General features: G+C 46.7%; 1 long non-coding RNA gene across 1 annotated transcript; it reads right to left on the bottom strand.

Annotated features, from left to right (window-relative positions):
- Positions 1 to 16,826: 16,826 nt before the first annotated feature.
- On the bottom strand, positions 16,827 to 22,846 carry LOC119972291. The gene is made up of 2 exons (XR_005462026.1): positions 22,666 to 22,846; positions 16,827 to 17,490 (listed from the first exon to the last, which is right to left on the bottom strand). It is a non-coding gene; the product is annotated as an uncharacterized LOC119972291 (long non-coding RNA).
- Between the last annotated feature and the right edge of the window lie 1,969 nt (positions 22,847 to 24,815).

Below are 24,815 nucleotides of genomic sequence, written 5' to 3'. Positions count from 1 at the left end.
CTTTGGCTGCTTGTGACAAGGGACAACTGTCTCAGTGAGGCATTGTGATTGGACGAGCAAGGTTTGAACATCCCATTTGAAATGCCAGTACCCTACATACACTCCCCCGGTCTCTTCCCTGACCTTTGGACACTTACCTTCCTCCCAGACCCCTGCCTCTCCACGACCTGAAGACCTCGCTCCACACTCACACTCCAGCCCAAGGGTTAAAATACGAGGAGAGATGAAACAACCTTGGCTTGTATTTCCTAGCATTTAGGCGGCACAGTGGTTAGCACTGCTACCTCACAGCGCCAGGATCCAGGTTCAATTCCGGCCTTGGGTGACTGTCTGTGTGATGTTTGTACTATTTCTCCATGTCTATATTGGTTTGCTCTGGGTGCTCCAGTTTCCTCCCACGGGCCAAAGACGTGCGGGTTAGATGGATTGCCCATTCTAAATTGCCCCTTACTGTCCAGGGGTGTGTAGGTTAGGTTACGGGATAGGGCAGGGTGGATGGAAGAGTGGACATGGGTACGAAAGGGAAAATGCTGGAAAATCTCAGCAAGTCTGGCAGTAAGTCTGGGAGAGAAAAGAGCTAACGTTGAGTCCAATGACTCTTTGTCAAAGCAGTGGACATGGGTAGAGTGGTCTTCCGGAGGGTTGGTCAGGCTGCCTCCTGCATTCTAGGTATTCTATGATTCTATGATCCTACTTAGAAAGTCACAGTTTTCAAGATATGAAGAAGAACAGATAGGATAGTCAGAGAGGAACTATTTCTGCTGTTTATGGAATCTCGGAACACGGGAAATTAATCCGTAAATTAGAGGCAGACCTTTCAGAGTTTGTGTGGACTTTGTACATTCTCGCCGTGTCTGCGCAGGTTTCCTCCGGGTGCTCAGGTTTCCTCCCACAGTCCAAAGATGTGCGGGTAAGGCGGATCAGCCACGATAAGTTGGATGTGAAATTAAGAAACACTTCTACACTCAAAAGCTGGTTGAAGTTTCGAAGACATCTGCGAATGGGAATTGGTGTTAGGTCAATGGCAACAGATGTTGGCATTGAGATTGCCAGATTTTTGTTCACTGAAGGTATTTAAAATATGGGGCAAAGGTTAATATATAGACTTAATGCAAACAGCTATGGTTTCATTGAATGAAGGGACCGATGGGAGGCAGAAAATAGCCTACTCCTGTTCCTTTATTTTTAGCCACCTGTGAGATACCTCACTGAACATCTTCTGTAAATCCTGGACTCTGTAACCCCTGGAATCCCCGTATCTATACAATAAGTCACTTCTTCAAAGAAATGCCATTCAATGTGTCAAATTACATTTGCCTTTATAAGTTTCTGATATGACACCCTGGTCCGGTGCACGGACAATTCCAGACCCACAGGCCCGGGAGTCCCAAAATAAGTGAATTAACCAATAATTTGTATGTTTTCTTGAGATATTTGACCCTTGACTGCTCCAATGACTTACAGGTTTATCAGTAAAACATTTTAAAAACCGTTTATTTATAATAAGAGAAGAGATATACATGCAACAGAAATAATAGAACAATGGTCTACTAATCTAACTATTCCCCAAACCCCATCCCACCCAGAAACCAGACACAAACGAGACACACACACAGTGGACAGGTAAAAAAAGGTTAAAAATTAACAGGGATTTAAACGGGGAGTGAGAGATGAATATCTTTGCTCTTTGTTGGCGATGGTCTTCTCTGGATACAAAGTGTTGCAATCATTGGTTGGTTTTGTATCTTTTAGAATCTCCCGTTCAATTAAACCTCACGGGTTACAGGAATTCTTCTGGAGAGTCACTTTCACTTTCCTGACCTCCACCAGCTTGACTCTGCCTCACTCAGACAATCTCAGAATCCCCTGCCTGAGGGTTTAAAAGAGGGTTTTCCATGCACTGTACCCTCAAAAACACTTGTCTGCCTTTTCTGTGGTATGGCGAGAGAGAGCGAGAAAAGTGCCTGGCCTTCCGGACTTTTTAAGAGTTCTCAGGAGAGAAATATCAGGCTGAGTTAATCCCAGCCTTTCACACAGGGGTTTAAGCCTTTACAGGTCTGGCTGGATAGAGAATGCTTGCAGCATTTAAAGGCTCGGATGAATAGAGAGATTGTTTCAAACCTTGCCAGCTTCAGCTGAGAGAACCTGTTCTTCCTAAGGTGTAAGCAGTAGGGAAATAAAATGGAGCCAATTATTTTTCTCCCCAGAAACCTCCGGGGTGCTCCACTAATCATAATCGAGAATAGAATATGTCCCGGAATCCCTGAAGAGTCCATTGGCAGCTGGTCAAGACCATCAAAATGATATCATGGGACTACGACACAGCACACTGCATGGAGGGGAATCCCTTGGACCAGTCCGATGAGCAACGTTTGGGGTGGGGGTTCACATGCCTGTAGTTTAACAGTAGCCAGCAGGAATTAAAAAGGTCACAAGGATTAGACAGGGATTAAAATAGGTTCCTTACACTCCAATGAAAACAGAAAATGCTGGTTAAACTCAACAGGTCTGGCAGCATCTGTGGAAAAACACAGTTGAGTGGGCAGCACGGTAGCACAAGTGGTAGCACTGTGACTTCACAGCGCCAGGGTCACAGGTTCGATTCCCCGCTGGGTCACTGTCTGCGGAGTCTGCACATTCTCCCCGTGTCTGTGTGGGTTTTCTCCGGGTGCTCCGGTTTCCTCCCACAGTCCAAAGAAGTACAGGTTAGGTGGATTGGCCATGATAAATTGCCCTTAGTGACCAAAAAGGTTAGGAATGGCTGTTGGGTTACGGGGATAGGGTGGAAGTGAGGGCTTAAGTGGGTCGGCGCAGACTCGATGGGCCGACTGACCTCCTTCTGCACTGTATGTTCTATGTAAGTTTCAAGCCCATTGACCCTTCTACAGAACTGAAGGAAAGAAATGTGGTAAATCATATACTTGAAAAGGGGGTGGGGTATAATAGAAAGTCTCGGTAGGGCCTAAGGACAGTTTGACAAAGATATCATGGACATGAGATAAAAGGGCTGTTAATAGTGCCATTAGTGATTGAAGAGTGTTAATAATGGCAGAGGTAGGGTAGCAGAATGTGTTAATAGGGGAACAGGGGTCAGTGCTCGGGGGGGGGGGAGCAAAACTGAACAGCAAGTTTTCATGTGGGGGAGGAGTGTGTTTGTGTTGGGACAAGCCAGGGGAACTGAAGAACAGAAAACAAAAAGAGGGAGTCAAGATGGAAAGGGGGGTCATTTCACAGTCTGAAGTTGTTAAACTCAATGTTGAGTCCAGAAGGCTTTAAAAGTTCCGCACTTCCTGCTCTTGGTTATTTGATGCCTCGCTGTAGTCACACTAGTTATGACTGAAGAGTTTGCCCATACTGATATAAGACTTCATTGTTCTCCAGAACAGAGATCACAGCAAACCTCTTCTGGAGGTTTAACAAGTATTGTGAATCATAGTTTATTGTCGCTGCCCTAATCCACATACCAAGGAAGAGAAACACAGTGAAAAAACAGTTTGTTCTCAAGTCTCCAGTGTTAGTTGTTTTAATTCATAATAAATTAACAGTTGTGTTCATAAGATAACAAGCATGATCCCATAGCATTCAGATAAATCTCTTCAATGGTCGCGAGATGCTAGCTACTCCGTTCATTAATTCCGTGATCCTGTTTCCACATAAAATCTTTCTTCTGGAGCCTAGTGATTGGCAAAAGTCTTACTTCCATCTTTTCTTCTTATGCTTTTTGTGAGGTTTCACCTTTGCGACAGACCTGCGTTGGACATTTTTCGGGGACATGTGTCTGTTGGATTTTCCTTTCTTGCCCCTCTTATTGTGCCACTGCCGGCAGCTACTAAAGGTTGTATAGGTTTTTGACTTAGTCATGCTTCCGTTTGTCCACCAGGCCTGCTTCAAAATTATGAGGATTCATTTTTATAAATATTTTGAGCGGTGTATTACATAGGAGATGATGTGCCCAAAAGTCACAATTATTTTGGGACATGTTCTTGCCTTTTAAGGTACTGATGTGTATGTGTATTGTGATGTGTCTCCTCTGGTCTGAGATCCCTGCTTTACAAAGCATTGTTCTATCGCGCGCATCCTTTTGTATATTGTACACTGCTGAGGAAATAGAATGTTGATTATAAAACATACATTCTACTTCTTTAACACATCGGTAGGCTCAAGAAATTTGTAGCGACAAATCTGGTTCAATTCAGGAGCTCACAATGTCATGGCTGCCTTGCTCTGTTGAAGGGGCAGCATGGTAGCACAGTGGTTAGCACTGTTGCTTCGTAGTGCCCAAGAACCGGCTTGAGTCACTGTCTGTGCGGAGTCTGCACATTCTCCCCGTGTCTGCATGGATTTCCACTGGGTGCTCCGGTTTCCTCCCACAATCCAAAGAGTGCAGGTTGGGTGGATTGGCCATGCTAAATTGTCCCGTAGTGCCCAAAGGTTAGGTCGGTTACTGGGTTACGGGGATGGGGTGGAGGGTTTGGGCTGAAGAAGTGTGCTCTTTCAAGGGCCGGTGTCGACTCGGTGGGCTGAATGGCCTTCTTCTGCACTGTGAATCCTATCCTATGTTGATCCATCCAATTTCACCATTGACTTTAATCCATTTAATCATCCTCCTCTTATATGGTCTAACTGATTGACCCTTCTTGATCTAATTTTACTATCTTGCTTTTCTCTAACCATGTTGAGTTTGAGGCATCTAATCTTACGGCAGTGTCTTCTCTGAACCAATGTCATTTCTAAAATAAGTCATTCACTCCCCCTTCCCTCATATTTATGTTCATTAAGTCCTTGTTGGTAATAACCTCTGTCTTTATGTCACGGCATTGATGACACACAAACTAAGGCTGACCTAATGCTGACGTTGGTTTGAAATCCTGAGTGCACTACACAAAACAAAACATTAAACAAAAGTAACTCCCTCTCTACCGTACAGTAAACATAGCTTTACTTGCATTTCCTTGCATTGCTCATCATCCATGTCCATCTCCCATGCCCCAACCCTCCCTCCTTCTGTATCCATCCCCGGAAAAACAATCCCTGCACCTCGCTTCTTTCATAATCCTAACTCGAGCCTTTGTCCCTCCATTTGTTAATTTTCTGCAGCTATTGATGTACAACAGCACATCCTTACCTCCACCTTTGAAATCCTAGACTCCAATAAAATCATTGCTCTCTCTATAGCTCTCTCTCTCACCCTGGCCATTCCACTTGGTACACCTTGAGCTCCATCTATAGGATGCAGGATCGAAAGGATAATGCCGAAGAATCAGTTTTGCAATCCAACAGCAGATTTCTCTGGACCACTTAAAACAGCCATTGGGTCCTGCTCTCAGCTGCTAAAACTGCTCCAGAATCATCCTGGAATGTAAATATAATCCGAATTTATTTTCTCGACTGCAAACTGTCTTCTTTAAATTCCTGTCCTCTCCAGCCTTCCAAAAACAAGCATGGGGCATGGACATCTTTGTCACTAAGATGAAGATCATCCAATCAGCTGCCTCTGTCATGCTTTTTTCTCTGTGCTCTATCCCTGAGCTTGCATTTATTTTATTATCCGTTCATGGGCCTTGCAGGCTCTGCCAGCATTTAATGCCCATCCCTAATTGCCCTTGAGGGGCAGTTACGAGTCAACCATGTTGCTCTGGGTTCAGAGTCACAAATAGGCCAGACCAGATAAGGACAGCAGATTTCCTTCCCTGAAGGACATTAGTGAACCAGATGGGTTTTTATGACGATTGACAATGGTTTCATGGTCCATCACCACATTTTTATTGAATTAAAATTTTTCACCATCTGCCGTGGCAGGATTTGAACAGGGATCCCAAAGCATTACCCTGGGTCTCTGGATTACTAGTCCAGTGACAATACCACTACACCATTTCCCCCCACCCTAGTTTCTCTTCTACCTTCTCCCATGCAGTCACCAAGTTGATCTTGGCCATGAGAGATCCAGATTTACATATTTAAGTGAGCCATTAGACTTATTTAAATATGCCGCCGCCTGATTCTCCCGAGGCCTGGGAACAAACACCCATGCCTAGGAAACCTCACCATGCCGCCATTTAGCACTGGTCCTGTAGCCATCTGGGATGGCCACTTTCAGAATACAAAATGGATGCTCACAGAGAATGTAGGGAAATGTGGACAATATTAGACAACAAGTAGGCACAGAGCCTGAATGTATATTTGGGAAGCAGTTACCAGGCAGAATCGAAACTCTGGGTCGATTAGCATATTGATGGCCCATCTCCGAGGAACAAAGGACTAACACTCAGGTAGTTGATACTGTCGCGGACATCCCGGCACCAGTACCCCAACCGAAAGACACAAATAAAGCCAGGCCAATGGCCACCTAAGACATGCCCAGCCATGAGGACACCTACCCCTTTATTGGTTAAGATCGATAACAATGATCGAGAAGCTGCCCAATTAATTGGGGCCAAGTTTAAGGCCCGCCTAAAAGCACGCAAAGCCCCTCCAAGTATAAGAAGGAACCCCCACGAGAGATTCACTCTCTTGGATTTGGCTCTCAGGCGGAGAGACCAATCCAGCATCATTAGAAGCAAGTAGGTTCAAAGTCAACACTCGCTACCAGATGGACAACCTTAGCTGTTCTCCTGTATCTCTTCGAACCCAACAGCCTCAGATCCGAACAATGACCATTGTTCCTCTGACTAAGTGGGCACCCGAAGTTAAGTATAGGCATTAGTGTTAGAGTTTAGTTTGTAGTACTGTTGTGCCTGAGTAGATTTTACTGTGTGTGTAAATAAATAGTATTGACTTTGAACTAACAAACTGGTGTATTGGCTCTTTGATCGGTATTCGGGTTGAACCTTGTGGTGGTATCAAGGGATACCTGGCGACTCTGAAAGTACACATAATTAGGATTAAGAAAGGCGACCATATTAACCGCCATATTTATAACCAGATAAATTTAGCAACAGTCCACACAGGAGGGGGCAGAAACATGTGGGGTGGAATTTACCGGCTGTTGACGCCGACGGGAAATTCCGGTCCCAAGGGTTTCCTGGCGACGAGGGGTGCTATCGATGGGAAATCCCATTGACAATGGCGAGGCCCGTATATCCCGCAGGCGGGCCACCTCACTCGCCGAAAAACAGGCGGTGGGGTGGTTGGTAAATTCCACCCAGAGAATTAGGAGTCCTTTTTTTGGTCACAGTATTTAGATGATCAGAACCAGATGTGCGGACACTAGTGGAGATCCCTGAGGTAGTAGGAGCTCTCTGACTGTGAATGGAGGTGTCCATCACCAGCATGAGCTCCACAGTGTCCCAGAGCCTCACGTGCGTTAGCTTTGACCATGCGAGAATGGCCAATCTCATAGAGAGACACATGCAACAACATTGAGTGGACGCAAGAGCAGCGTCACAACCACGAAAGGGTGCAAGCCTTCCTCAGTAGCCCAGATCAGACTGCTCAGAGTATGAGCACCGACATCCATGGAACATGTGAGGAACTGCATTCCCCTAACAGGACGTCGCACTGTTGGCACAGTGGTTGCTGCAATGGACAACTGCTGTGCACCAGCAGCAAGCCCCATCAACCCCACCTGATGGCCAGTACAGGCCATTGAGGAGGGTGAAGGTACCAAGAACTCCTCTGCACCTTCATCTTCCTCCAGCTCCACCTCCTCCTCTAGAGCTCTCCTCTGCTACACGTGTGCCAGTGACCACAGCTGCCCATGCAGAGAGGCAGACCACAATCTAAAGGATGTCCCAAATGGGTGCCTGTATGATGAGGCTGGCCACCACACTTCTCACTACTGTTTAGACAGAGAATTGAGCATCCTGCCTCCAACTCTTCTGAGGCAGCATGGGAGAGGTGGGGGGGGGGGGGGGGGGGAGAGGGGGTGGGTTGGGGGGGGGGGGGGGGGAGGCACCTTTAGGAATGAGCCATCTCGCCCAGAGCACTAATGGGTTCACCTTGGTTTCACTTTTTACATTGTATATAGAACATTTGAACAATTCTTCAATACATTTACTTACATTTATATCTGACTCAGTGTGTGTTTGTACACTACAGAGCTCAAAATGACTGGAAACATTATGAAGGTGGTTCTTAATGTAGTAGTGAGTGTGGCATGTTGAGGTCCATCTCGACTTGCCATCAAGAGGATCATGACGAGTTGGAGCATTTCTTCCTTCTCTGCTGTATCACATAAGAATCCAAAGGTCAAAGGTCAAGCACTGAGGTGCTCATTGGGTCTTTAATTGTCCATCCAATTTGACTTTGAGGGAGGCTCAATGATCAGTCTCAACCAAGAGATGCAAGGCAGCAGGAACATCTCAAGCATGAGGGATGGGTGCAATGCAGTCATCTGCACTGCAGTATTGCACATTAGTCTAGGTTTGGGCATCACAGGTCAATAGACCTTGTATTATGTGGGCAATATTGGTCATCTGTTGTGCCACTCCTTTAGCTGCATTTACATTCCAGCTGTCACAGGATGCTCCTTGTGTGAACATGGGTATATGAAAGCCAGATGTTGTAGGTGCTGCCAACACCAGAAACTGGACCAGTGGCTGGAATGGATGGTGCACGAGTTCTTTCAAAAAGCTGGTGTTGCACAGTTATGGGCTCCTCGTGTACACGGTGCCTTATCTATATGCCTGTATGCTATAACATACAATTCTATCAGCATGTATAAGGTTTGAATTCTGATGATGTGTTAGTCTCAGTGTTGTGCAGATGGGTTGACTATCATGTGAGGCGGCTGAGTTGTAAATTGTATTTCATGTTTGGAAGTGAACGTCGCTGGCTTGGCTAGCATTGATTGCCCAATCGTACAGGTGGTGGTGAGCTGCCTTCTTGAACCTCTGGTGTCCCTGCGGTGTAGGTCCACCCACAGCGTTGTTGAAGATGGAATTCCAGGATTTTGACCGATCGACATTGAAGGGGCAGCAATATGTTTCCAAGTCAGGATGGTGAGGAAATTTCCAGGTGGTGGTGTTCCCATGTGTTTGTTGCCCGCGACCTTCTCGATGGGTGGTAGTTGTCATGGGTTTGGAAGGTGCTGCCTATGGAGCCTTGCTGAGTTCCTGCAGTGCATCTTGTGGATGGTACACACTGCTGCATTGTGTCGATGGTGGAAGGATTGAATATTTATGGAATATTTGCAGCACGCTAAGGCCCATGGTTGTGATTGTGAGGGTTTCAGCTGTATGAATGCGACTGACTCTTTGGGCAGAATTTTCCACTGCTGCCTGCGGTGGGACCTGTGGCAAGTGACACAGAGACAAAGAGAAAGACACGGAAGAGTTCAGTGTGTGTCAGAGAGTGACAGTGGTTAATTGAATAGTCAGTTATAGGACTCAGTAGCGTGGTCAGTTTAGTGGTGTTGCTGAAACCGTGAATTTAAAGCATGGTTATTTTGGGGTGTTTTGGGGGAGCAATATGCGATGGGTGAGAAGCATCAAGTGAATGCTCAAGAACTCACTAGAAGAAAACCATTTGCGCATGTGCCAGTCCTTGGCAAGGAGCCTTTGTGTCAAGCTAATAGTAACTCTTCAGTCATAACAGCTTTATGTGCCTGTCAAGATATATGTTGGATAAAGGAATATTGGGAAATTGAATCACCTTCTTGTGTTTTTATTGAGACCTTTCCAACCATTTTCTCTGGTGTAACATGGTTAATTTTTCTTGTTTTAATTTTTTTTTAATTCTTGGTGTTAAAAGCTCATCAGCAGACTCCTGTGAATTTGTCCAGTAACTTTCCTTCACAGTTTCTAAAAATTGAGTTAGGATCTATCAAGCCTGGGATCTGACTTATCCAGTATTAACAACATCTGGGATCGCAATAACCTCCAAATTTAAATGCCCTGCCAGCAGATAATTAGAACCATCTGTTTCATGAACGTATATAAGTGCCGTGCACCTGGCCACATTTACTTTACTGGCACCTTTGAGGTACGTAGATGCTCCTTTTGCCTATCCTCCAGAGTGGTGCTGAAAGGTCTCGGTGTTTCTATGAAGCTGCAAGAAGGCTGTTGCGTGGGAGGCAATACAAACAGGAAGGGGGGAAGGCAGAGGCCTGACTATGGGGAACAGAGTGGGGCATCATCATGGTGCTGAGCCCTACGCAACCTGGCATTGCCAAGGGAGGATAAGTTTCCACATGGTGAGATGGAGGAGATGCACATATCCTCGAATGAGAAAGATGCAGAAAGGAATAAAAAGAGCGATGTGATGACACCCCACAGGGAGAGGTCTTTGCACCAGCACAATGTGGAAGACATGCCCATGGGACCCTCTTTGGAACAAGGTTCCAGCTGTCCCTTTGATGCAGGTAGACATTCAGACTTTCTTTGTAATACTAAAGATCTCAATGAAGGACAACAATCTCAAAAAATTAATAGTTGTAATCATGCATAATGATGGCCTCCTCCTTGGGAGGCTAAGTGTCCTAGGGTGTGTTTGGCCTTTCTGTAATGGGATTAGAAATCCAACAGTACTCAATCTGAAGCAAGTAGTCATGGTGCTGTTCTTTTGAGCATGGCGCCAACTTTTCCCTGGTCATGAGGCCGTGGGGCCTCACGGTAGCATGGTGGTTAGCATCAATGCTTCACAGCTCCAGGGTCCCAGGTTCGATTCCCGGCTGGGTCACTGTCTGTGTGGAGTCTGCACGTCCTCCCCGTGTGTGCGTGGGTTTCCTCCGGGTGCTCCGGTTTCCTCCCACAGTCCAAAGATGTGCGGGTTAGGTGGATTGGCCATGCTAAATTGCCCGTAGTGTAAGGTTAATGGGGGGGATTGTTGGGTTACGGGTATGTGGGTTTAAGTAGGGTGATCATTGCTCGGCACAACATCGAGGGCCGAAGGGCCTGTTCTGTGCTGTACTGTTCTATGTTCTATGGCAGCGCTCAAGAGAGAGAAATGCAATTTCAAACATCAGTGCACTCATGGTAGTATGCCAGGAGTGTAGCAAGGTGCCTGTAGGTGGAAAATCATCATCCACTGGTTACCACTTAACCATCTGAAGATGGATCTAAATCCAAACAGTGGCATCTCTCCAAATGCCACCACTCATGCATAATTAATGGTCAGGCCACATCTTGATACTGGGCCCCCAGGATGACATCGCTCTTCAGGATGCTGTGATCTGTCACTCTACATTATGGAAACCAGCCTGCAGGTTAGGTGCCCTTTATGTGCACAAAGAGCTTCAGTAGGACCATCGTGTGATCATTTACGAGCACTCATGACCCAGCCTTTGTTGGAAGCTTCCCAAGTTCACATTCGGTGCTGCCTTGGCACCTGGGAAAGGTATGGCCCAGTGACTATCCACACAGCATTTATAGATAACTTAGTACCCTTGGAAATATTAAAGACCATTCAGGAGATCTACAAGAGCTTTGGTCTCATCCCGTTACTGTCCTCCACATTTTAATTCTAACAGAATACGATATGAATGAGGAAGCCTAAAACACTGATGACATTGTGACATTCAGAGATCCATGTCGATTGCCCTCTGAAGCTGAGCACAGGGATTCTAGCAAGCCACACTAGCCAGCCCTTCAGGTGCAACATGGCATCCCTACATGTGATAGGCCAGCATCATGAGGTTAGGCACACACCTATAATGTCACATACTCATTGCCGTCTCACAGAAATTTCAGGTCAACTTGTACTAACTACTTCCATTGCTCTGCATCTTGGTTGTGGCGAGTGGGAACGAATAAAGGAGCAATGTTCAACCACAAAGGTTAACATTGCGGCAGCCCAGAAGGCTAAGGTTCTCAATGCAATGACTCCAACGGGGTTTGAGATAAATACAGAGAACATACACAGGGAAGAGACTTCAATGCAGCTGCATCAGGATAATCAATAGCCTTCCAAGTACTATACTCATGAGGCTACATTACATGTACCTCTGATGAAAGTTTACATATGGATTGTCCAACACCTTATTCACATAGGAACTGCACTTGTTCATGTCGCTTATGTGACATAAAGGTACCTGAGTGAGTTGACATTGACTGAGACAGCATAGAACTGAGGGACAAGTTAGGGAATAATTGAGGAGGTGGGAGGTATATGTTGCTCTTGGATAGTCATGGAACATTGCATGACATATGGAAGAATCTGAGACTTTCATGGAGAGAAGCAAAATATATTTTCAAAGGTATAGACAGTGGTTGAACACCTGCGCCGCCATTCTGCTTTCAGAACTTGTTAATTCTTCTTGCCCTCCCACTATGCAGCCATAACAGCCACAGCAGACGTGGAGGCAGTCTGCTGACTGCAGTGCTCTGTTGTCTGAGATAACCTTGGCGGATGTCCTCTCGAGGGCCCCAGTCTTATGTGGTTCTCCTTGGCCAGCCCAGCTGGACTGGATGGTGACACAGGCATAGAGGATTTGAAGCAGCTGAACTGCCTTGGAGACCCCTGTGTGGATGACTTTGAGGTGTCCGGGTAAGGCCTCCTCCCTGTGGATGTCTTGAGGAGGAGGGCATCTTAAGGGAGGTTTGCTCCCCCCCGTGCTCACCTAACAGCGGCAAATGTACCCATGGTTAGAGCAAGGGGTGTGCAGGTCCAACTGCAAATCTGGCAGAGTCTGCAGGATCTCTGGTACAGTGAAAAGTATTGTTCTGCATACAGTCCAGATAGATCGTTTCATACATGAAACAAAAAGGTAGGTCATACATAAATACACAATGTAAATATATAGACACAGGCACCGGGTGAAGCATATGGAGTGAGTACTACTCAGTAGAGAAGCTGTGTGAAGAGATCAGTTCAGTCCGTAGGAGGGCCATGCAGGAGTCTGGTAACAGCGGGGAAGAAGCTATTTTTGAACCTGTTATTGCGCGTTCCCAGACTTTGGTATCTCCTGCCGATGGAAGAAGTTGGAAGAGTGAATAAACCAGGTGGGAGGGGTCTTTGATTATGCTGCCTGCTTTCCTCAGGCAGCGGGAGGTGTAGAGAGAGTCAATGGATGGGAGGCGGGTTTGTGTGATGGACTGGGCTGTGTTCACAACTCCTCTGTAGTTTCTTATGGTCTTGGGCCATACCAGGCTGGGATGCAGCCAGATAGAATGCTATCTATGGTGCAACTGTAACAGTTTGTAAGAGTCAATGTGGACATGCCAAATTTCCTTAGTTTTCTGAGGAAGTATAGGCGCTGTTGTGCTTTCTTGGTCGTAGCGTCGATGTGGGTGGACCAGGACAGATTGTTGGGGTGTGCACACCTAGGAATTTGAAATTATCCACCATCTCCACCTTGCCACCATTGATGCAGATGGGAATGGTCTCTGTCCTCACCATCCAGCTCTACGACGTCTTCTTCGTAGGCGTAGAGTGGCCTCAACTTTGGCACTGGCCTCCGATCAGGGATTTCTCCCTTTTTATTTGTGGGAGATTTTGTCCTGCATTAAGACAGATAGATTAACTGTGAGCACCATGGAACAAAGAGAAGATCTGAAGCATGCAAGACTGCTGTGTGTGCTGTGTCATCTCCAGTAAGGCAAGACGCCATCTGTGCAGGTTGTAAAATGAGATGGCGATGTTTTCCTCAAAGTGTGTGAGATCCCTTTGGACCGTAGCCCTCAGAATGCCTGATGCCCTTATGGGAGTGAGAGTTTGCAATGAGAAGGTTGACTTACTCTGGCAGAGCATTCCTCTTCTGTGCTCCACATGCGCTGACTTCCATGGCAATCTCTTCCCCGGCTGCTGTGGCTAAGCTGGTGGCCCTCATCTTCCATCTCATGCATCGAGCACCTCCCACCAGCCCTGGACTGCCTGGATGAGTCTCTGCAGGGAGGTCTCGCTAAACCATGATGCAGAGGGCTTGCTTCTCATCGGGGCCATTGCTTAACTCGCCACGACAACTCCTGGCCTGCCGAGAGTATTTCTGAGTGTGGGTGCCATTTAAATATGGCGCCAGGACCTTCGACTGCATGAGGCAACGGTAGGGAAGGTGATTCACTGGCTGCCCTGCCACAGGATTCGGCGAGCTGATGCATAAATAATTAACTGAAAAAGAAATTATCTGACACGAGAACCCGCCCACTACCCAGTGGGAATCACACTCGATTTTTCACTCTCCATTGCACTGTGTGAACCTTACACACAGATGAAGGAAGATCTTATTGTGGCCACAAACCAGTTGGACATTGAGTGAGTGGAAAGACGTCAGGTTGATAAAGGTGTCCACATGTTCAGTAGGAGCATTTATGGCAACCTGCAATAAATAGCACCCCGCACCTGAGAGAAGCCTCACGCCTTAACCCTGGTCACCTTTGGCAGTGGTTCTCCATCATTTTGAGGTAGGATGTGCTCCCCTCCAACAGGTTAGTACCTAATTGTCCTGCCTCTCTTCCTTCTCCTTTTTGGGGTGTGTGACCTGACCTTCCGTCTTCTCTCTGTCCTCCGGCTGCCCATGGCAACTGGCTTCTGTGGCCTCGATATGCAATGCTGCCAAGCCCATCTTGTATCTTCCTTCACACGTAGCACTATGAGCTCTTCTTCCACACACAGTTCTTCCTGGCACCTGGGTACATGAGTCAGGTGCAAAAGAAATTGCCCGGCAGACCCAACAGCCCCACCCACCCTACCCCCTTGGGTTAAGGAAAGACAGGTGGAATTTGTTTTGGACCTCTGGCACTTCTGCCAGAGGTTTTCTGTCATGGCAAAAACTGGGCTTTCCTCGCCCACTTCCATGTTTCCCAACATGCAGTCCCATGCTCCTATGACATACTAACCTCAAAGGAAATCCTCAGGCTTATAGCTGGCCACATATTCTTGGTCCCAGTCTGTTTGCTTTTGCCTCCCTTGTGCCACTATGTGTGACTATTGACTTATTGTTTTCACTGGAAACTGGAAGTTTGTTTTTTAAGTCTCTCCAATATATTATGAAATGAAATGAAAATGAAAATCGTTTATTGTCACAAGTAGGCTCCAAGGAAGTTACTGTGAAAAGCCCCTAGTCACCACATTCCGGCACCTGTTCGGGGAGGCTGTTACGGGAATCGAACCATGCTGCTGGCCTGCCTTAGTCTGCTTTCAAAGCCAGCAATTTAGCGCAGTGTGCTAAACAGCTCCTATTATGCACTTCAATATGAGCCACGGGCAGATTAACAAGGGAGAATGAGGAAGAGAAGGCATTAGCTGTGCAAGGGAGTGCAGTGGTCAAATCGATAACTTTCAGCCTGCCTCAGTAAGTGAGTGATATTAACTTTATGATTCTGCTAGTTCTGCTGCATCAATCGGTAATTATAATTCGACAAGTAAAATCACAAGGGATGAATTGAAGAAATTCATATGCTACCCTGCCATCATTATGCACTTATTTCAAATGGATTAAAATGTTGTCCATAATTATTTGGAGCAAGGATTTTTTTTTAGATGATTGCTACAACAGCAACCTGCCTTCAATGTAGAAAGATATAAATGTAGATAAATGTCCCAAGCAGTGCTGTAATCAGACCAAAATTAAGAGCGAGGCAAAAGAGGAGATATTAGAAAAGGAAGGCCTATTGTGGTCAAAGAAAATAGGTAAGAAGGATGATGTTTTCGGAAGAGGAAATGGAGAGTCAGTGAAGGAATTCCAGAACCTAGCCATCCCTCTCCAGCTAAAGGCAATGCTGTGACTGTTGGGTGAAAGGGATGTTAAATTCCCAAAGCCAGAATCGGAGTGATAGAGTTGGAGTGGAAATGGGCCTTGGGAGTAGCATGTTTCTAGATTTGGATGGTCATGTGTTCATTCAAGCCCACTCCAGGCAATCTCCCTAACACAGATTGGAGTTCCAGACACCGATTCCTTCCAGTTATGTTAGTACCTGTTGGGAAATAATCACAGCCCTTGCCCTCTGGAGAAGGCTGTAGAGATAGGGAACTTAAAAGGGCTTTGAACCTGAGGACGAGGTCTCCCTTATTGAAGGAATGCTGAAAATGCATTGAAGGTGGATTCAGAGGAGCTTGTCTGGTGAGGAATGGTTAGACTTGGCCTGTTTCCATTGGAGTTTAGAAGCGTGGTGACTTGAGTACATAAGATCGTGAACACTCTTGACAAAGTGGATGTGGAGAGGATGTTTCGTCTTCTGGGTGTGTCCAGAATTAGGGGGCACTATTTTACAATATAGGGGTTTCTGTTTGAGGACAGATGCTGAGAGCAATTTTCTGAGTTTTGCAGCTTTGGAACTTGCTGCCTCAGGTGGTGGTGGAGGCAGGCTCATTGATTATTTTTTGGTAGTATAGATTCTGGTTAGGGCAGGCAAGGGAATCAAAGGTGATACAAAAGGGGCAGTAGATGGGAATGTAGAATTTGAAACACCAGCGGATTCAGCCATGATCTTACTGAATGGATGGCCTAATTCTGCTGCTCCTATTTCACATGTCTGTATGAGAGCTTTAAATTTGGAGTGTTAGTGGGACCGGGAGCAACCGGGAGTAAATGTAAGTCAGCAAGAATTGGTGAATGGGACTCGTCGATACAACATAAGATACGGGCGACAAGTTTTGGATGAACTGAAGTTTATACGGGAAGTAGCAAATGGGAATTTCCCAATGTTGGCATTGAAAATGTGATTCTAGAGATGACACATGGCTGAGGGTTTTCAACAGCAAATGGCAGTTGTGGGAATGGGTGGGGGTTTTGTAAATTGCTGAGTTGATCTAGGCTTGTATAAAGCAATTTGTTCAGTTATAAGTAAACGCACTGGGTAAAAATGTGAACCTATGAACTCAGCCAGGTCATACAGCATGTGTTGTAATTCCCTGTAACCGGTATTGAGTATCTTCAATAAAGAACCCAAAGTATTAACCATTCATCTGCAAGTGATTGAAGAACCCAGAAAAATGAGACATACACAATGGAATTAGATTAGTTTGCAAGTTTCTGGTACTTGTTTATTTTATTCGTATTCAATCGATAATCTCTTTTGACGCACGTTGCCAATCATACATGTTTCCTCAAGGATAGTCGGTTCTTCAACGCTTCATTAAGACTCTTGTTTTTTGCTTTTAAAGTATTATCCACTTCATTATCTAACTTCAGCTTCATAATCTTTGGCTGTTTTTTGCTCGGTGCATACCGAAGTTTACGTGGTGGCTTTGGCCTTCTCTTCGGCTTTTTCGTTCGCCTAGCCTTGGCGTACCGTTTTCGGGCACGATACTGCCTCTGATGGTATCTTGACTTAACCATGGTTTTCCTTTTCGCCTCTGCTTTATCAACAGATTACGTATTTCTACTTAATGGTAGTTAATCTGTTACTTATATAGCCTACAATGTGTTGTGACACAATGTAACTTGAAATTAGTTTTGTGACAGTGCATTGCCTTTTAAGGTGCTGATGTTTTGCGTGATAAATCCTGGGGTGTTATGCCCTTATAAGGTATTGTTGGGTGTGGTTTACAACCCTACTTGGTCTCATTAGTTTACAGAAAGGACCCTTGAGGTGGTCTGTTCTTCCATTTCTCTGTTCCTGAATTGTTTGGATTTCAGAGACTGCCCATTTTGATTATCTTCTCATGGTGGATTTTCTAGAAATTACATTAGATGGTCAATGGAATAGTATACAATACAAATGTTAAAAATTCTCTCATTTGCAGTGATTCATCTTACTGAGGTTTACATTATTTTACTGGCTAAAATAACTTCTGCTTTGCCCATTAGAAATGCTTGTCATAGGGATGCACAGTGGCGCAGTGGTTAGTACTGCTGCCTCATGGCACCAAAGACCCGGGTTCGATCCGCGCCCCAGGTCACTGTCCGTTTGGAGTTTGCACCTTGTCTGCATGGGATGCACTCCCACAAACCTAAAAGATGTACAGGGTAGGTAGTTTGGCCATGCTAAATTGTCCCTTAATTGGAAAAATAGAATTAGACACTCCAAATTTATTTTTAAAATGCATGTCATACGAGGTTTGAAATGTGTTCAGATGTATTATTTTTCCATTAACATACAATCACGAAGCGTAGAATGGATACAGCACAGAAGGAGATCATTTGACTGTGTACCAGCTCTCTGCTTGAGCAACGCAGCTAATCCCACTCCTCCCCCCAGAGCCTTGCAAGCATTTCTTTCTCTTCAGATAATTATCCAATAGCCTATCAGAAGCCACAATTGAATCTTCCTCCATCACACTCTAAGGTAGTGGACAACTACAGATCCTAACCACACATCCCACAAGGATTTTTCCTTCCTTTTGTCACTTGCTTTAACTCGTGGCCTCTGGTTCTCTCTCCCTGTTGGCATTGTCCACCACCATACCCCCGCTGCCCCAGTGATTTGAACATGTCTATCGAATCTCCCATCAGCCTTCTACTCCTTTAGAACAGTCCCAGCTTCTCCAATCTCTTCACGTAACTCAAATCTCTCATCCCGGGAACCACTCTCATAACTCTTCCATGCACCGGCTGCAATGCCTTCACATCCTTCGAGAAATTGTGGTGTGCCCCCCCCCCCCCCCTCCAGATGAAGCTGAACCACGGTTTTATTAAGGTTCATTAATTTCTCAATGCTTTTGTATATATCTCTCTATTTAAAAAGCTCCGGATCCAGTATACCTCATTAACCACTTTCCCAGCCTGTCCTGCAAGCTGCAACAATTTGTGCACATAACCCTGCCAGATCCTCTGCTCCTGAATTGAATCCTTTATTTTGTATTGTCTCTACTCATTCTTCCAAGCAAAGTGTATCATTTCACACTCCAGGAATTAATACATTAACTATTTTGTGGGTTGAATAGAATACAAAACTTGACTTCCAGATTTCAAGAAAGCTGACATGACATCCATCTTGAACCGGAAATAAATAATTCGCAAATAAATGTTTTTCAAAATCTCAACATTGAAAAACATAAGCCTCATACATGCTCAATCCAGATATATACATGCGGTTATTAAATAACATTTATTGAGAACATATAACGTCACTACTTTACACCATAACTTATGTATATTAATCAAATTGAGCTCAGCATGGCCTCATCATAACAAACACCCTCTTCTGCCACAACGACAAACGCAAAAGTATATGGAGGCGTCTAGCTCACAGCATTGGCACCTACTGGATTATGTCATAGTTGAGTCAAAGGTCTAAGTCATGTCTGTACCACCCAACTCATGGGCAGGAGGACTGATGCCTGCTGGACAGATAGACATATTCTATCGGCGATGAACATGCATCCAGCACCAAGACATCGTATGTCGATGCCTTAGCCCTAAAGCGGTCCGACCAGAGAGAGGAATTCGAAGTACAACTCACAGCCAATCTCAAACATCTTCACACATAATAATAATCTTTATTAGTGTCACAGGTGGGCTTACATTAACACTGCAACGAAATCCCCTAGTCGCCACACTACGGCCCCTGTTCGGGTACACTGAGGGAGAATTCAGAATGTCCAATTCACCAAACAAGCACGTCTTTTGGGACTTGGGAGAGGGAACCAGAGCACCCGGAGGAAAGCCACGCAGACACGGGGAGAACGTGCAGACTCTGCACAGACAGTGACCCAAGCCGGGAATCGAACCCAAGTCCCTGGCGCTGTGAAGCAACAGTGCTAACCGCTGTGCTACCCTGCCACCCACTCAACTCATGAACGATGGGATCAAATAAGGCTAGCTGAACTAGACTCCAACAATAGGCTGACTATCATGATATGTGAAGATATTTTGAAACAATTGGGGCCATCCATAGGCCAAGGTCAAATGGATAAAACCCCCTTCGCTCAATGGGTTGGTGTTTCTCTTATGGATGGCAGTGCCATCTAGCATAGGGGGCAAGAACATTTTCAACTCAACTGTGAATCCACCATGACAGCTGATATTCCCCAGGCTTTCCCCAGTATCCTGTGGCAGAATCCATGGATGAACCACCATCAATGGGAGAGCTGCACCAAGAAACCAAATGATGATTAATAACAGAGCATTCTGCCCCATTTTTTGCGGCCGGGATTTTGCTCATATCAAGATTCTATGCAGTCATCCTGCAGGTTTAGGAGGAAAAATACCCCCCCCCCCTCCCATGTCTCCCAGAACTCCCCAATTTAGGAATTCAATAATTGTTACTATGTTCAAGAAGGAGGGCAAATCATGCTGCGGAAACTATCCAGATATTTCCCTCTTGTCCACAGCAGGGAAAATTCTGAATACATTCTCCTGATTCGCCTACTTCCTGTGGCTGAGGAAATTTAGTGAGAGATAGAGGGCGGAATTCTCCACAATGGCCGACGCTGTCGTGAAACCCGGAGTGTTTCACGATGGCGTCGGAGGCTGCTCCTCGCCCCCTATTCTCCCCCCACCCGGGGGGCTAGGAGTGGCGTTTTGTGAAGCTCGGCCGCCGGGCCTTGACGCTGGTGTCAAGGCGGCGCGCCGAGAATGACGCGGCCGGCGGCGCCTAATGACGTCAGCCGCGCATGCACAAGTTGGCCGGCTCCAACCCGCGCATGCACGGTTGCCGTCTTCCCCTCCGCTGACCCGCAAGACGTGGCGGCTTGATCTTGCGGGGCGGCGGAGGGGAAAGAGTGCATCTCTTGGAGACGCCGGCCCGAAGATCAGTGGGCACCGATCGCGGGCCAGTCCCCTCCCGAGCACGGCCGCGGTGTTCAATCCCCTCTCCGCCCCCCACAGGCCCCAAACTCACCTTTCGCGCGCTGTTCACGCCGGCGTTTTTCACGGCGACCCGCGATTCTCCGAGCGGCGTGCCGCAAAACACGGCACGCCATTTTGGGGGAGGTGGGAGAATCGCAGGGGGTGCCAGAGCGGCCCTCCCGCGATTCTCCCACCCGGCCTGGGGAGCGGAGAATTGTGCTCAGAGTGTGGTTTTAGAGTGAGGAACCACTGCCCTGGGGCACGATTCAATGGGACAAAAACAAAGTACTGTTTTGGGCATGTTTTTAGCGGGGTGCTTCTCAGCGCTGCAGGCCGCAATTTAGCTGCACTTTGCTGATTGTTTTGGCCTTGGTGGACAACGCTTTATCGAGGTGCACTTTAGTAATTTCCTGCACTGAGGAGCTCAGCTTGCCCATTCAAGAAGATGGCTCGTGGATCAGGACACAATTTTAAAGGCCTCCCTGATCTTTCAAACCCCCCCCCCCCCACCCCACCCCACTTTGGGATGCCACCATGGCATCCCGACCCCTTCACTGCAATCTACATACCACTTCAAGGGGCCTCGAGCCCTTCCTCATCCTGCCTCTTATGGGCAAGGCACCCTGGGCCTGACCCCTGGATTGGGCAAGCTGGCACGCAGGCACATTGGCACCGCCAGCCTAACATCCTAGCAATGCCCCTGCCAGCATGATAGTGCCAGGATGCCTGGGAGACAGTGCTATAGCACCAGGCTGGCAGTGCCAAGGTGCTCGGCAAGAGGGAGAACCAGGGCATCACCCTGCCCAGAGCCCAGTCACACAGGGTCTCTCATGGCCTTCTCGTGAGATTGAGTAGCCTCGTTGCATCACCAGGTTGGGCACGATGATGCCGTAAATTGTGCGCCGGTAACTTGCCAGACAAATCCAATAAAAATGTCAGAACCTTTTCATCGTGTTCATCAACCTGACCAAAGCATTTGACTCTGTAAATCATGAGGCTCTGTGGATTGTCCTTCAAAGATTTGGATGTTCAATAAACTTCATCACAATCTTGCAAATGATGATTTTACTCTAACTGTCTTGGGTGGGAGATCTGAATCAGACACCATCAAAATCTAGACCAGGGTTAAGCAAGGCTGTGTGATAGCCCCCATATGATTTTCAATCTATCTGACAATGGCTATTCACGTCATCACAGATAAACTCACTTTCGGTTCCAGTTTTAAATACTGTCTAGATGGAAAACTTTTTAACCTGAGGCAGCTTTGTGTTACAACTAACTAACCATTGTCACCAGGTTATTTGGACGGAGGTTGCTGATCAGAAGCCCTACAACAAGCACACAGGATGGATTGGACAAGCCACTTCCTTCAAATTATCAGAAAAGCAATGCCTCAGGACCCAGGTTTCCCAGAGGACCCTCTCAGACCTCTACTCTGCTGGGAGATCATGCTTTAATAGTGTCTATATGATCAGCGCAACCTCTGCAACTGGCACTTTTCCAGTTTGCTACAAGTGTCGTGACCCACATATACTGAGTAAATCACCAAGCTGTTTCCCAGGGTTAACTAGTGCAACAACTTCCTGACAACATCAATGGGAGAGAACTCGGAATTCACAGTTGTGGCTGTCTTCCCTCACATCCAGAACATCGTTAACCGCACATTTTCCCAAGGCTAGCTAGTGCAACAACTTCCTGACAACATCAATGGGAGAGAGCTCAGGCAACTGTCTCTGTTATCTTGCATAACGCCACCCTGACCCATAATCCACCCGTGAGACATGATACCTACTGGATACTTCCTACACACTTAGGTTATGATGCTATCTCCGCCAACCCACCACTCTTGAGCAACACAGACATAAGCAAATTCATTGGGATGATTCGGCAGGGGGATGTGACGATGGTGTGATGGCAATGTCACTGGACTAATAATCCAGGGGACCAGGATAGTGGTCTGGAGACATGGGTTCAAGACAGTTGGAGGAGTTAAAATTCGATTAATCAATTTGGAATATAAAACTAGATTCAGAAATGGTACCGCAAAACAATTATCGATTGTATTAAAAACCCTTCTGGTTTGCCAATATAGTTTAGGGTAGGAAACGTGCCCTCCTTACCTGGTCTGGCCTACATGTGACTCCAGACCCACAGCAAATTGATTGTCTTAAAGCTATCCTCCGAAATGGTCTATCAAGTCACTCAGCTCAAATTATCGATTAGGGTTGGCACCCTGCCAGCGACACCCAAATCCCATGAAATAATAAAGGAAAAAACAAATGTGGGCCTTCTGCAGCAGGAGCTCAGTTGACTGGACAGGATTCGGGGCTCCCTACAATGAACATCACAAAGCATCTCCTGCATCATAGTGGTTTGTTGCATGCTGCATAACATTGTCATACAGAGAGGCCTGCATTTTGAGGAGATAAAGCAGCAGCGCTCATCCGATGAGGAAAATCAGGATGAATGCAAGGAAGATAAGGAGAAAGGCCAGCTCGACACTTTGCAGCAAGGGATGAGTTACTTTCTCAGCAATTCTGATAACCTCCCCATTCGTCTCCCATTAATGGGCCTCTCCCTCGCTGGGGGAAATGCAGGCCGATGCTCACTTCACAGGACCAATTTCTGCATGCTGGCGGTAATTAGTGTAGAAACAGAGATTGTGCTGGGAATCCAAGCACTGCTCTTAGGCTGATAGTTGCCTTCGGAGGGTGGGGGTCACCGGTGATCTTGGCAGTGGAGGTGGGAGAAAAATCCCAATCAAGAAACAAGGCCCGCTCAAAGTCACAGCTCAAATAGGCCATCATTCTTTTTCACAACGCACTCTGATTTTGTACAGCATTGTGATGTACTAATACCCTCGGGGTGTCATCCCAGTTCTTGGACGCTCTCCCAGGTTCACAGCTGACACCCTCCTCACAGTTTCCTATCAATAGAATCACACTGAAATGAACACTAGAATAATTAGGGCACAGCAATCTTAATTCTTAGGGCATGGGGGGCCTCACCGGCAAGGCTGACAATTAATAATAATAATAATCTTTATTAGTGCCACAAGTAGGCTTACATTAACACTACAATGAAGTTACTGTGAAAATCCCCCAGTCGCTACATTCCGGCGTCTGTTCGGGTACACAGAGAGAATTCAGAATGTCCAATTCACCTAACAAGCACGCCGTTCGGGACTTGTGGGAGGAAACCGGAGCACCCGGAGGAAACCCACGCAGACACGGGGAGAACGTGCAGACTCTGCACAGACAGTGATCCAAGCCAGGAATCGAACCTGGGTCCCTGGTGCTGTGATGCAGCAGTGCTAACCACTGTGCTACTGTGCCACCGAGACAAATCCTCGGAGAATCCTGGGATAAGGTAACACTGCTGAGTGACTGGCTTGGCTGCTGAAGAGTGCAGTTAAGAATCAACAATTTTGTTATGGGACTGGAGTCACATGTAGCATCGACCAGATAGGGATAACAGGCACCCTCCCCAGAAGGATGTTCATGACCCAAGCCCATGGTCACTTTTAACTGATACTGGGTTAGAATGTCCGGACCCCAGCCCCGTATTTCTCGATGGCGCGTGATTCTCTGGCGACAGGGTTCTATACTCCCACAGCTTTTTGATGTGATTTCTCATTGAAGCCGCCCAACGCCGCTGGGAATCCCGTGGGCGGGGACGTGCTGCGTGGGTGTATATTTGATAGTCTCCGTGAACGGACATGGGAATCGTGATGCTGGATTATTCCGCGCCCACTCTTTCCCATTCGGGTAGCATACCTCAGCCATGGACTGCATCCATGTCTGAGTGCTGCCTGGAAATGAGCGTGATTGCAGTGTGCTGCTAATGTCACTGCAGGGATGACTGGCTGTGCAGGGGAGCCAAAATTCATGAGGGGCTATCCTCAGTTAAAGCTAACATGCACTGCCTAAAGCCAGCTGCGTCTCTTAAAAAGGAGGCTCATTGTAGCTGGAGCAAGCGCTGGAGCCTTTTCTTGCATGTTCAAAAATGCTCTAATGGCATAAGATAGGAGGGCCTGGGCTCCGAGATGTTCTGGTGCTGGAGGCCTCGGTTGAGGGGAGGGATGTGTTCCATGAACAGGAGGCCCCCCAGACTCCCACAGATGAAAGCATTAGGACAGCTGGCAGGATGCCAGGCATTGCCGTGCATGGTACTCTGTGTGTGGTCACACAACAGCAAAATATTAAGGGAGTGACATTCTTCTGTTGTGCTATACCTCAAGAGTTGACACCAAGCATTCCCAAAGTGACAT

The sequence above is a fragment of the Scyliorhinus canicula genome, chromosome 10, assembly GCF_902713615.1.
Source record: "Scyliorhinus canicula chromosome 10, sScyCan1.1, whole genome shotgun sequence".
Lineage (NCBI taxonomy): Eukaryota > Metazoa > Chordata > Chondrichthyes > Carcharhiniformes > Scyliorhinidae > Scyliorhinus > Scyliorhinus canicula.
The sequence above is the reverse complement of the archived record's forward strand: the minus strand, read 5'-3'. Positions and strand labels throughout refer to the sequence as shown.